The sequence below is a fragment of the Helianthus annuus genome, chromosome 12 (assembly GCF_002127325.2).
Source record: "Helianthus annuus cultivar XRQ/B chromosome 12, HanXRQr2.0-SUNRISE, whole genome shotgun sequence".
NCBI lineage: Eukaryota > Viridiplantae > Streptophyta > Magnoliopsida > Asterales > Asteraceae > Helianthus > Helianthus annuus.
In genome coordinates, this window is record NC_035444.2 from 77,473,978 (window position 1) to 77,487,954 (window position 13,977).

The 13,977-nt window shown below is 36.1% G+C and overlaps 1 long non-coding RNA gene across 1 annotated transcript; it reads left to right on the top strand.

Moving 5' to 3' along the window:
* Nucleotides 1-12,387: 12,387 nt before the first annotated feature.
* Nucleotides 12,388-13,363, top strand: LOC110895310. Its single transcript, XR_002567028.2, has 2 exons — nucleotides 12,388-12,570; nucleotides 12,891-13,363. It is a non-coding gene; the product is annotated as an uncharacterized LOC110895310 (long non-coding RNA).
* The last annotated feature ends 614 nt before the right edge of the window (nucleotides 13,364-13,977 follow it).

Below are 13,977 nucleotides of genomic sequence, written 5' to 3' on the forward strand. Positions count from 1 at the left end.
AGACATTACCTTTACGGTAGTAAGTTTACCATTTTCACTGACCATAAGAGTTTAAGGTATGTTTTTGGGTAAAAGGAGCTGAATATGAGGCAAAGACGCTGGATGGAAATTCGTAGTGATTATGATTGTAATATCCAGTATCATGCAGGAAATGCCAATGTAGAGGCTGATGCTTTAAGTCGAAAGTATCATGAAAAGCAAAAAAGGGTACGTTCTCTTAAATTAAATCTACAAGTAGATTTAAGTGAGCAAATTAGAAAAGCACAAGAATCAGTAATCAAGGATGATGCTGAAAAGTTAAAAGGAATGATTAAGGAATTGGAACAAGGAACGGATGGAATTTGAAGATTCCATAAGAAAAGAATGTGGATACCCAAATTAGGAAACCTACGTCACCGTATATTAGAGGAAGCCCATAAGTCTAAGTATACGATGCATCCTGGAAGTGATAAGATGTATCAGGATTTAAGAAAGAATTTTTGGTGGATAGGAATGAAAAAGGATATAGCAGCTTATGTTTCTAAGTGTTTAACCTGTTCACAAGTCAAAGCTGAACACCAGAAACCCTCAGGTTTGTTGCAGCAGTTAGAAATGCCAGTGTGGAAATGGGAATTGATAACAATGGATTTTGTTACCAAATTACCCAAACAAGGAAAGGTAATGATACAATCTGGGTGATTGTAGACAGGCTAACTAAGTCAGCTCATTTCCTACCAATGAAAGAAACTTTCAGTATGGAAAAGTTAGCCAAGTTGTATGTAAATGAAATAGTTTCATTGCATGGAATTCCTTTATCAATTTTTTCTGATAGGGATAGCCATTTTACCTCTCATTTTTAGACAAGTTTCCAAAAAGCAATGGGAACCAAGTTGAATCTAAGCACAACTTATCATCCTCAAACGGATGGACAAAGTGAAAGGACGATTCAGACAATGGAGGACATGCTTAGAGCTTGTGTAATTAATTTTGGAGGTAATTGGGACGATCACTTACCATTAATAGAATTTTCTTATAATAACAGTTATCACACAAGTATCAACGCTGCACCATTCGAAGCACTATATGGATGAAAGTGACGAACCCCAGTCTGTTGTGCAGAAATTGGGGAAAAGCAATTATCTGGATCAGAATTAGTGCAAGAAACAATCGACAAAATCATTCAAGTCAAGGAACGACTGAAAGCAGCACGTGATCGACAAAAGAGTTACGCAGATAACAGGCGAAAACCATTGGAATTCCAGGAAGGTGACAAGGTATTATTAAAAGTCTCTCCTTGGAAAGGAGTAGTAAGATTCATCAAAAGAGGGAAGCTAAGTCCCAGGTATGTTGGACCTTTTGAGATTATTAGAAGAATAGGACCTGTAGCTTATCAGCTACAACTGCCAGAGGAAATGGTAGGAATACATGATGTATTCCATGTATCTAATCTCAAGAAATGCTTAGCTGATGAATCACTGGTAGTACCTCTTAAGGATATAGAGGTAAATGAATAACATAAGTTTGTAGAAAAGCCTCTACAAATTGAAGACAGGAAAGTCAAGAACCTCAAGCACAAGAGATTAGTTCTGGTCAAAGTGAAATGGGACTCCAAAAAAGGACCAGAATACACATGAGAGCTTGAATCAGAAATGCAAAGGCAATATCTACACTTGTTCCAGTAGATCTCGAGGACGAGCTCTAAAACAAGGTGGGGAGGATATAACAACCCTCCAAAATATTTTCGACACCCCTAATATAATTAGAATACCCCAATATGTCTTAAAATACACCCCATACGCGAAAACGGACCCAAAATACCTTTATTTTTATTAAAATTAAATAAAAACAAATTTTAATGGTCTCTCGCGGGGCGCGTAGCCTTTGGCTACCACCTACGCGGGCCGCGACAGCACGGAGATCAGGCCGAAACCCTAGGGCGCCACGTGTTGAGACGCGTGTGGAGGCTACGAGTCGAATCAGCAACCCTAGGGCCTACCCTAGGGAGCCTCGCGGGCCGCGAAGGCCTTGGCCGGAGTTTACGCGGGGCACGACGAAGCCTAATTTCAGCCCTATAAATTGAGGGCATCGACTTCAGTCTCCGGTCGCTCATTTCCTTTTTCTCTCTCGAATTTCTTAACTGTAGACGCTATTATCAGGTATAATACCCCCTAAATAACGAAGTTCTGCTCCGTTGTAAGTATCATAACCCCGGTTACGTATTAGATACGCTGCCCGATTAATCCAGGGTTCCGTAACGGCTGTCGAGGTTCTACCCGACGTAGTCGTTGGAATGCCGTCTCGGGGAGGGTATTACTAATGTAAATATTAAGGGTTATTATACTAACACGTGTGCATTTGTGTAAATTATAGATAATCACCAGGAAACCCTTACAGAAAACCTAAGACAGCAATGTGAGTAATCTCCTTTTTGTAAACTGTTTTTACAAAACCTTAACTATTTTACAATGTGATTAAGCAGTGATTGAGTCTTTGTAATTCTTCAGTTACTGCCGGTATTATGGGGTTTTATATACATTACTTGATAATCTTCACAATTGGACAACGGGTTAGCCAATGTGTGATATGACCATAGCCACAGATACGGTCGAGTGGCAAGTACTGAATGAGTAATTGTGTAGATATAAACATTGTAATCGTTCTCAATACTTTTTTAATTAATTAAACTCTTCTTGATTAAACTGGGATTCACTCACCAGTATTTCCCACTGACAAAATGTGAAAGCCAACTAGAAGCCAGCTGTACAGCACTGAAGGCTTGGAAAAGTGGCTATAAAAGTTACCTAAATAAGAAAATGTTTTATTTCAATAAAATTGGATTTATTCCTATAAATCAGTTTGTAATGAAAACTTGGGTTATCCCAATATATTTATTTATATAAAATGTGGTGTTTTACTCTGATAAAAAATTTTTCTAACTACGGTCCTGAAGAAATTTCCGCCGCCAAATTAATAAACACCGATACCACCGACACTGATGCTCACGGCCGCCCGTTCCCGGGACAGATAGGGGGCGGGGGTTGCGACAGATTGTCCTTACCTTCACCATTCTCCTATTAGAGAACTTTAGGATGAATCGTCTCTCCGACCTTTCAAACTTCCATGCAATAACCTTAGCCATTTTTTTAAGTTTTTTGGCGTTTTGGACAAAATGTGGCGTTTTAGACAATTTTTGGCGTGTTGAGTTGTGTTCTCATACTTTTATGATGAACTTTTTCCCGCGCACTGACAGTTAATTATGACGTTTTAAAAAAATAAATAAATTCAATGCCACAAGTATTTGGCTTTCAATATAATAAATGTTAGTAATTATGTTTCCGTCGTTTCATTTTACTATTTGCAGTTACTGTGTTTTTGTTTCAGATTCATCTGTTTATGGATGTAACACGTCCCATCTTTACGGCTGTAATTATGACGTTTTGTTTTCCAGTGGCGTTTGGATAAAGATGACACTTTTTGTTTTATTCTCTTTACACATTTTTTTAACCTTTTTTTTAGATTTATTATAATAGTACTTGTGCAAAGTAATTTTATTATTGTTTGGTAGTTTTTGGGCGTTTTATGGCATGATGACGTTTCACAAGCATTTGCCCGTTTGGCGTTTTGTTATATTTTTCATTACAGAATTAATGTATTGTTGTTCTTAGCTGAAAATTACATAACAAACAACAGAAAAAGAAAATTAAAAAAAACAAATAGAAGCAATTTATGATCTAAATCTTCAGTGTTATCAGTCTCTTTCTTCTTTTGAAACTACAAGAATTGTCACAAATAAATGTCATTTTGGGTTTGGCGTGGTTTTTTTTCTTGTTCGTGTGTTGAAGTGGGTTTGTGGATGTTGGAGACATAGATCGACTCCTGTGGGTGGATGTTATTTGCCTGCCATCTTCATTATCATCATCGAGGCCAAAGTAGCATTTACACTGGGAATTGTCTCTTCTCCTCATCCACACCTTCTTCAAGAACAAAGAAGACAAAATGACATATGGGTGTCATCAGTCCCTCTTTCTTGAAATTTGTTCATCTCTTGCAGCAAAATCTTACTCCCCTCACCGAACAAACCATTCAGCGAAACTTCATGCAGAACATTACTGAGTATCAAAGAAAAGATGTTTGTCATCGTTGATTTCTCTCAACTTTTGGTGTTTTCCAGTGAGTAGTATTTAGGAACCATTGTCTTTTAGGCTTAGTTTAGTTTAGCTTTCATGGGGTTTAGGTTTTTTCGTATTAAAGCACATGTGTAGCACTTTTTTCTATAAATTAAAAATAGTGAATTTTAGGGAAAATAGTGTGTTTTTTATGCTTTTTTATGTAGTTTTTTGTTTTTCTCATTTAAACTAGTTTTCTCATGATCAATATATATATATATAAGGGGAGGTTCATTTGAGAAGAAAATTAAATTGAGAAGAAAAAGAACAAAGGGTACAATTGCAAAACATTAAATAGTTTTTCTTTCATCTCATTTATTATTATTTTTTACTAATAATTAGTCATATGACTAATTAATTAGTCATAAAGACTATCATCCTCCACACTAAATTTTTTGCCTACACATATCAAAATTTATTCTACACATTTTGAAATTTATCCAACACATATTGAAATTTAGCCTAAACAACTCGTAATTCACTTACTCGTCCAACTTGGGGTCTTGTAATTTTGGCCTTCACAGTTGGTTTACAATCAGTTTTCGCCTTCTTAGGTGGCAGGTTGAGAAAGTCGTCATCAAAATCTTGTTGTACAACTTTTGAGTCAGCAACTAAACACACGAAGATATAAAAGTGATGTTAGCATCGCAAACTTATTCAATAACAAACGATAAATATTCAGTGTGTTATTCCAACATACTTTACTCCACTACAACAGGTTGAATATTCGCGACTTCAGCAGGTTTGTCAGTCTTCGCTTTCTTAGGTGGTGGGTGTGAAGATGCAACATTATAGTCTTGTCGTACATTTTTTAACTCAGCAACTAAAAAACACGAGATGTAAACTAATGTTAGCATTATAAATTCATTCAATAATAAATGGTTTTTAACACACGAAACTTACTTTTTGCCACAGGGTTCTTATTCGTCACATCATCAAGTTTTACATTAGTCAGGCCTAGTTAAAACATAAATCCAATTCAGAAATAATGATCGTTAGTCAATACACCCCCTATACATCGTTACCTTCGGTTCCTGTTCTGTTTCCGAATCTTCCAACACAAGTGGGTTATCAGATTTGGTTTTGAACTTTTTGGAGCAAGTGTTTTTTAGTATTCGTTCACTCCTCCTTACTGAAAGTAGTTATTTTAAAACATTTAGTATTACAACATTCAGAATACATATTGAGTATATTCTACTATCAGAACACATAAAAAAAGGATAGCCTTAACATATCGTTACATAAATCATTAATGAAAATAATATCAGATTCTTTCGTACAATGTTGTTAAAAATATATCAATGTTCATTTAATCGTATAACACACCATTAAGAACAACAAAACAACTTACGAACTGACAGATTTTGAAACCCTAACCCAGTTTTATGCTTAAAACACATACCTTTGCCTGCCGAATGCTTCTTGGGGTTTTTGTTTCTACTGGTCGTAGTTTCCATTCCCTCCATTGTGACGTTGTTTTTGAATCGCTTGCCTGTAACCAAAAACCTTGTCAAATAACAAACCGATCAAGATTTTTTGAGTTGTAGAACACAATAATCAACTTAAATAGTCTTTTGAGCTTGTATTTCATTCTGAATTTGCTATCTTGATCCATAATTCTAGCTGATTTTGTTATGCAAGAGGGTTGTCGATATTGGGTTTGAGAGAGAGGGGGGAGTGCGAGATTGTAGGACGTGGGTTATTTTTGACAGTTATCTGATTGATTCAAAACACATTAAATGACAGACCACTCCTATAACAATTAATTAATGACACACAAATATTACAAAAATGCCCCAAACTTGATCTCAACCATTAAACACACCCATTGGATGGCCAAGATCGCTTCCTACACTTTGTAAGAAAAACACACTTTGCGCACGAACCCCACTATGTATATTATTATACTGTAAAAATTTGCTCAAGAAGAAATGAATTGAACATATCACGCACATTCATGAGTTAACACGTCAATGACCCGTTTATTTCGACTTTTTATTATATTTTTTTAAGACTCAACTTTATAAACATACAACTAAAAATACAAATGTGACAGAACAATTATATATTTATTGTTGACGAGGATTGATGGATAGTAATTTTATTTTTATAATAATATATAGCTTTTTTATTATTTTATTATTTAATATATTATAATAGTTTATTATTGTATTTACTTTTAATAACATATTTTTATTTTTTTTCCTTTTTAAAAAAAATACATATTTACTTTACCATTTTTAATAATTGTTTTTCATTTTTTATAACATATATTAATTTATCGATTAATTTGATACATCTTTAATAATTTACGTTATAACTTTATTCTAATAACTTAAGTACGTAGTTGTGTTTAATTTTTTCTCTGACATTCTGTTATAAGTTTTGTTAAAAACAAAGTTGTACTCAAAATAAAGTATTTATTTAGTATCATAAAATGATGCGATGATAAACCAAATCGTTCTAATGGTTTAGCTTTCTAAACAAAATATGCTTCATTTTCAAATCACGTTTGTTTTACATTATCGTTTACTCGGTTTCGTCGCAATACGCAACGTCCAAAAAAAACTAGTTACAATTAAACTATGGAACTTCATAAATATTTCTCTTTTAACTTTAAATTATGATATATATCGAACAATTTTAATTTATAAAATAAAACACATATCAGAGGTCTATATCAAGCAAGTAAAGGATCCAATTACAGTTGAGAGACACGTAAGCGAGCAACAAGTTGCTCCGCAACCATCAAAACCGCTCTTACTGAAAACACATTTAAAAAAAAATAAAAAATGTTAATCAATGAACCCCTAGATCGACCTAAACCGGAGCACTTAACAAAATATCTTTCCAGATTCGAACTCAAAGTATCCTAACTCATTTACACTAATGACAGAATCTTATCAAGCGAGAATCGAAACCCTGTTTAATATGTACATTTTTGCTTTTGACAGTCCTTGACTCGTTGTCATTAAAAGGGGCTTGAGAGTCCAAAAGTGAGGGGTCCATTTGGAGGTTAGTGGAAAGTGTGGGGGGCCAAGAGTACAGAAACAGCATGTGAGGGTGATAAATATATGTCGCAATGTTGTGAGATTATCATGACCCTCTGTTTGCACCTCTTTTGTCATTTATCCAATCACACAGTTCTCTCCTTATCTCTTTTTGTTTCTTTATGTGTATATTCCATTTCCATGCATCCTATGTTGAAATTTCCAAATAGATGTTTTATTTTTTTGAAAATAAATTGTTTCTTAGGGTGTAAGGGGTGCTCACCTAAGAGGTGAGTCCCCTCTCTTACGCCCAACCAATCCTCGTGTGTCACGTCAACTCACCTCTTAAACTCCCCTAACACCCTAAATTGATGGCGGCACTCCCCTCTTAGGTTTTTTTTTTTTTTTTAAAAAAAAGCATTGATTGGTCCCCTCTCCCTCTCTCCTCTCTCTCTCCTCCCCCTCTCTTCGGCACCTCCCCATCGGATTCACACCCTCTCTCTACCTCACCTAATTGTTGGCAGTGCTCACCTAATCGGTGACTTGAGTCACCTAAGGGGTCACCGAAGGGTGCCCCGGACACCCTTAACTTTGTAAAAACATAGAACCTTGTTCATGTTCATTTAGTCTTGTAGATATGCCTTGTTGTAACCTCATTGTATATCTAGAGACGGCTTAACCTTTTCGTAAAATAATATCGGTTTGTTTAAAATTTTTACAAGTCAGACTATGTGTGCCTTGGCACCGCTAGTCACATCACCTCAAGGGGGCGCCAAATACTAAGCCAAAGAGGCGCCAAGGGCGAGCCCGTGAGAGGGGTTACAAACAAGTGTTAACAATTAGTGGTGTGGATATGTGTGCTCACTTAATTTCTCACCCAAAACTCAAAATTCTATTTTGCCCCAGTACACATTATCTCATAAGACAATGAAATTCACTTATGGCGATTATATATATATATATATATAGGGGAGCGCTAAAATGAAAACCACCTTCAGTTGTAAGAACCGCGTGAACTACTTTCTGGCCATTAGATCAAGTAGATGGATGGATGAGATTAAAAGTATTTAAAAAATAATATTAAGTATTTTTTGTCTTATTATGTCTTTAATATTTTAATCAAAAAATGTAATTTAGTAAAATTACTTATTTTTGTCTTTTAGTATTTATTATTTTTTTATTACATTTTTGTTTTATTATATTACTTTTTATTTTTTAATCAGAATCTTTTTATTAAAAATCATTTTTACATTCAGATTTTTTAACAAAACAATTTACGTTTTTTGCGAGCCGAGCTTTTTCAAACGTCGTTTTTTTTACACGCCGTTATTTACGCCGTCATTTACGTTAAAAAACTTTACGTTTTGCGTTAAAAATTACGTTTTCCGTTTTTTCACCCGGCTTTTTCACGCCTCGTTTTTTGACGCGCCGTTTTTTCGCCCGGCTTTTTCACGCGTCGTTTTTTCAACGCGCCGTCTTTGCGTTTTACGCCTCGGTTTTTTACGTTAACGTTATTTACGTTTTACGCGCCGGTTTTTGGCGTTTTACGTCCAGGTTTTTACGTTAACGTTATTTACGTTTTACGCGTCGGTTTTTTGCGTTTTACGTCCCAGTTTTTACGTCAACGTTTTTTTTGGCGTTTTACGCACCGGTTTTTTACTTTAACGTTTTTTTACGTTTTACGCGCCGGTTTTTTACGTTAATGTTATTTACGTTTTACACGCCGTTTTTTTGCGTTTTACGTCCCGGTTTTTTACGTTTTACGCGCCGGTTTTTTATGTTAACGTTTTTTACGTTTAACACGCCGGTTTTTTACGTTAACGTTTTTTACATTAATGTTTTTTACGTTTTACGCGCCGGTTTTTTACGTTAACGTTTTTTACGTTTTTACGTTTAACACGCCGTTTTTTACATGCCTTTTTACGTTAAACTTTTTAAGTTTTTAAATGTTAAGTTTTATGTAAAACTTTTTACGTTTTAAGTTTACGTTTTACTTTTTTAAGTTTTACGGTAAGCTTTTTACGTTTTAAGTTTTACGTTTTATTTTTTTAAGTTTTACGTTTTACTTTTTACGTTAACGTTTTTTTCGTTTTAGTAAAAAAAAATTTACGTATTTACGTTTTACCTAAAATTTTTTACGTTAAAAAGTTTACGGTTGACGTAAAAAAGTTTACGGTTTAATTTTTTTTTACAAAAACTTTTTTACGCAAAAATGAACGGACCCAGAAATCGCAAACTCAATGAAGCGTCACAGATATATTGTTATCATCATCGACGCCTAAAAATAAAAAAATAAAAACCCAACAAACAAAAATCAAAAGAACGAGTGGATTCTAGAAAAAAAACGAAGTTTTGGCTCAGATTTTCTGATAATCAACGGCTGCAAAATGGGGTTGCAGGTTCAAAAACCTACCCTCCGCCGTCCTTGCCGCGCCATTGTCAGTTTTTTTTACATCATCACTGCCGATTCAAAAGGAGGCACCATATTCAACTGTTTTAAACATTCAAAAGGGACAAGAAACATCATTCAAACATATTTCAAGCCCAGATTCAACATTCAAACATATTCAAACGATTTGAACATTCAAACATTCAAACCCCATAGATCAAGAACACAGGCCAAAAGATTCAACCGATTCAAACATTCAAAACCCAGAAAAAGAAAGAACAGATCAAGAACACAGGCCAGGATTCCCACGGATCAAAACCCACATCCCACCACCGTCTTCCACCACCTACCAACCACCTCCCACCACCGACCAAACACCTCCCACCATCGCCTCGCCACCGAACAAAACGCCACCACCACAACACCCGTCGCCCACCTCTGCCAAAACACCACCGCCAGCAGCATATTAACCACCAAATGACATCACCTTTACGACATCCCCTCAAACCGTCATCACAAAAAATCCCCAAAAAAACTGAAATAAAAAGACAGATAGTAGCAGATCCCATGTCTAAAGAGAGATAGAGAGAAAACATATCTTTGGCGATGGATGCAGCGGCGGAGGGGTGGTTGTGGGGCGGCGGAGACGGCGTAGAGGAAGGGAGGCTGGTGCTTGTCGCCGGAAATCGGAGGGGGGGGGGGCGGCCGTTCAGTTCTGTAACAATGGGGGGCGTTGGGTGGTCAGATCTCCGGCTCCAGTCGCCGGTTTCTTCACCGATGGGAGAGAGAGAAAGAGAGGAATGAGGTAGCAGATTTTTGGGTGTGTTGTCTGTAGGTATTATTGAGTGGAGAGGAGGAGTAAATTAGGTGAGAGGAGGAGTAAATTAGGTGGGTGTTGATTAGGGTTTTCAAAAATTGAAGAAAGGAATAGCAGAGAAGGTCTGGTGTACGCAAGAAAAGAGGAGAGAGACTACTACAACTATTAATAAGGAGATGGAGTTTTAAAATGGTGGAGGAGAGAGACTACTGACAACTATTAATGAGGAGAGAGGGTGGGGAATGACATTTGGAGTAAATGACCATAATACCCTTTGGGGTGTCATAATCTAATTGGTTGAGATTGGTTCTCACGGTTCTTACAACTGGAGGTGGTTCTTATTTTAGCGGCTCCCTATATATATATATATATATATATATATATATATATATATATATATATATATATATATATATAGTTGTCCTGAAAATTTGGCTTAGCGATTAATTGGCCTGTTCTCCCTTGTGGAGACGCAGGTTCGATTCTTGCTTAGGCCATTTTTGATGGATTACTGGGTGAGGGGATGAATCGGGGCTTTAATCCTGTGTTCGACCTAATGGGGGACGAGGGTTTACAGATTCCATTCGGTTCCTGCACATCAGGGGTCACGTTCTCATGACGGTCGAGGAGTCGACCTTGGACATAGCCCCGAACAGGGTGGGTTTACATGTGAGATTTTTTGCCGTTCAAATATATATATATATATATAGGTAGAGGATCCTGTAAAAAAGGCCCAAAGTGTGAGAAAGGTAAGAAAGAATCTTAACCATTAGATCTTTTGATCTAATGGTTGAGATCAATAGGGACCAAAATGGTTAATATTTTTCTTAATTTGGACTGAATTGAAAATTATAGGGGTAATAAAGTCTTTATATCCATTCAAAATAGGAAACTGTAAATCAAAATTCCTATAATTCCGATCTCTCTCCAATTGATCGTACAGTTTCTCTCTCTCTCTACAATTTCAAAACCCTAATACTGATAAACCTCCATATCGATAGAACAGCGGCGACGACGAGCGGCAGCGACGACGGCGAGCGACGAGCGGCGACGGCGAGCGGCAGCGGCAGCGGCGATGGCGAGCGGCAGCGGCAGCGGCGACGGTGAGCGGGCAGCGGCAGTGGTTGTGCGGATCGGCAGCGGTGGTGCAGCAGTGGTGGTGCCGGAAGTGCCAGTGGTGGTGCCGGAAGTGGAGAAGATGATACAGAGGTGTTTTTTTGTACTGAATGGTGTTTTTTTTATTTACTGCTGAATGGTGTTATTTTTGTGCTGAATGGTGTTATTTTTGTACTGAATGGTGTTGTTTTTGTACTGAATGGTTTTTTTATCTAATGCTGAATGGTGTTATTTTTGGGCTGAATGGTGTTATTTTTGTGCTGAATGGTGTTATTTTTGTGCTGAATGGTATTATTTTTGCACTGAATGGTGTTATTTTTGTGCTGAATGGTGTTATTTTTGTACTGAATGATTTTTTTACCTAATGCTGAATGGTGTTATTTTTGTACTGAATGGTGTTATTTTTGTGCTGAATGTTGTTTTTTTTATTTACTGCTGAATGTTGTTATTTTTGTGCTGAATGGTGTTATTTTTGTACTGAATTGTGTTATATTTCTTGTGCTGAATGGTGTTATTTTTACCTGAATGGTGTTATATTTTCTGAATTGTGTTATATTTAAAACACCATGTATGAACATGCTCTGAATGGTGTTATATTTATGGACGGTTATAAGTCCTAAAATCCAGGTTTTTCTCTCTCCAAATCCTTAAATCAAGGATTACCATATTTGAATTTGTTAATGCATTTACAATCCTACCCTTTTCAATTAATTTTAATCTAATGGTTGAGATTCTTTCTTACCTTTCTCACACTTTTGGTCTTTTTTACAATAACTCCACCCTATATATATATATATAGGGGAAAGTGAATACGGTGTTGTTAGACGTATAAACTTACGCGCCAAACCCATCAAAACTACGTAGTTTTGATTAAAATCTTTAAAAAGTTAAAATAAATCTTTTATTTCTCAAAAGTCAAATCCCTAAATACCTAAAACAAAAAAGAACGTGGTTCTCTTCTGGTTCATCCCCAAAACCAAATCCCCAAGCCGACAATGGATCGCGATCTCGAACAAGAGATATGTTCCCTCGAGGATTCAGGAAGAAAGGTACCATCCATCTCTCCACCTACCTTCGAAGCTTGGGCGCAAATTAACGATGCAGAAGACCAAGGTAGGGTTTCCATTTTGAAATGCTTTCCGTTGTTAATTGCAAGTGAGTTAGGGTTTGGTGTTGATTAACGGTTAATACTACGTTTATTTCTGCTTTGATTGTCAACTGTAACCGTGCAATGTCATGAATTTAGCTTTTAATACTGAATAATAGTTGTGGAAGATGAATTCTAGAAAGTTGAATTTGTTTTTGTAATTTGAGGTTAACTGGTTTGAAATTATGCTGTAAATCGAATAGAAAGCTGCCATTGGTGAGATAAGCAATGCTGCTAGGGTTTATTCAATGCTAGGGTTCATGTGGTTTTGTTTTTACTCTTTCAGGATATGCAAGATATGAGAAACTGTTATGATGGATTATTATCTGCAGCTGCTGCAACCGCAAATAGTATATATGGAACGTCACGAAACGCGCCATTAGCGTCGAGATGAACAAACAGCCAAACAGGTTTAGTTGAGAAGGAGGCGTAAACAGAGAGGATGGGTCAATAATGGAAGAGGCGTAAACAAAGAGGATGGGTCAATAATGGAAGAGATTGTGGCGACCCGCTTTGGCTGGATTAATAGCAGGTGCAAGGAGTTGAAATGTGGCTGGGAAGTTTGGAAGATAGATCCTTGTAACAGTTTTTCTTTTTGTAACATGTAGGTTGTGTGTTTTTTAGCCTTACTGCAGTGTCGTTTTGTTTTTTTTACTTGTGATTCCAGCACTTCGCTAGTCTTCCTTTTTAATAATATGTTGTTGTTCTCGAGACTCTTGTACTATATCTTGTATACTATGAAGTGGTTATCTTATATAAGTTTTGTTTATTAATTTAAAATCAGCCGTAATATTAATTTAAACAAGTTGGGTCAAAAACTAGTCTGAATCGGCGAAAAGTAGTTACAAATGATCTGAACCAAGCCAAAAAAACAGTCTAAACCAGCCGAAAACAAGTCTTAAAACAGCTAAATCTGAGCTACAGCAGATGTGCACATTGCTTTTCTCAGGAGACAGGCTCACCCTTTGCAGTGCAACAATCTAAAATAACAGTAGTTATCTGAGTGGAAATAACTTCAATTAACTGAAGCAAGTAAAGATCATTAACTGAAGTCTCTTTTAGTGTTAAGTAACTTCAATTACTCAATTTACTTTACGTTTTTAAACTATGCACTTCATAGTTTTTGACCATTAATGTAACTACTTATGTCACTAGACATAAACATCTGTACATCAAACATGTTAAAATCATATTTTGATCCATTTCATATTACTTAACTATATTTTGACGCGTTTCATTTTAATTCACCATATTTTGACCAGTTTCATTTATTTCAATATATTTTGACCCGTTTCGTTTCATTCACTATATTTTGACCCATTTCTTATTAATTCACTATATATTCACCTATTTCATTTAATTCACCATATTTT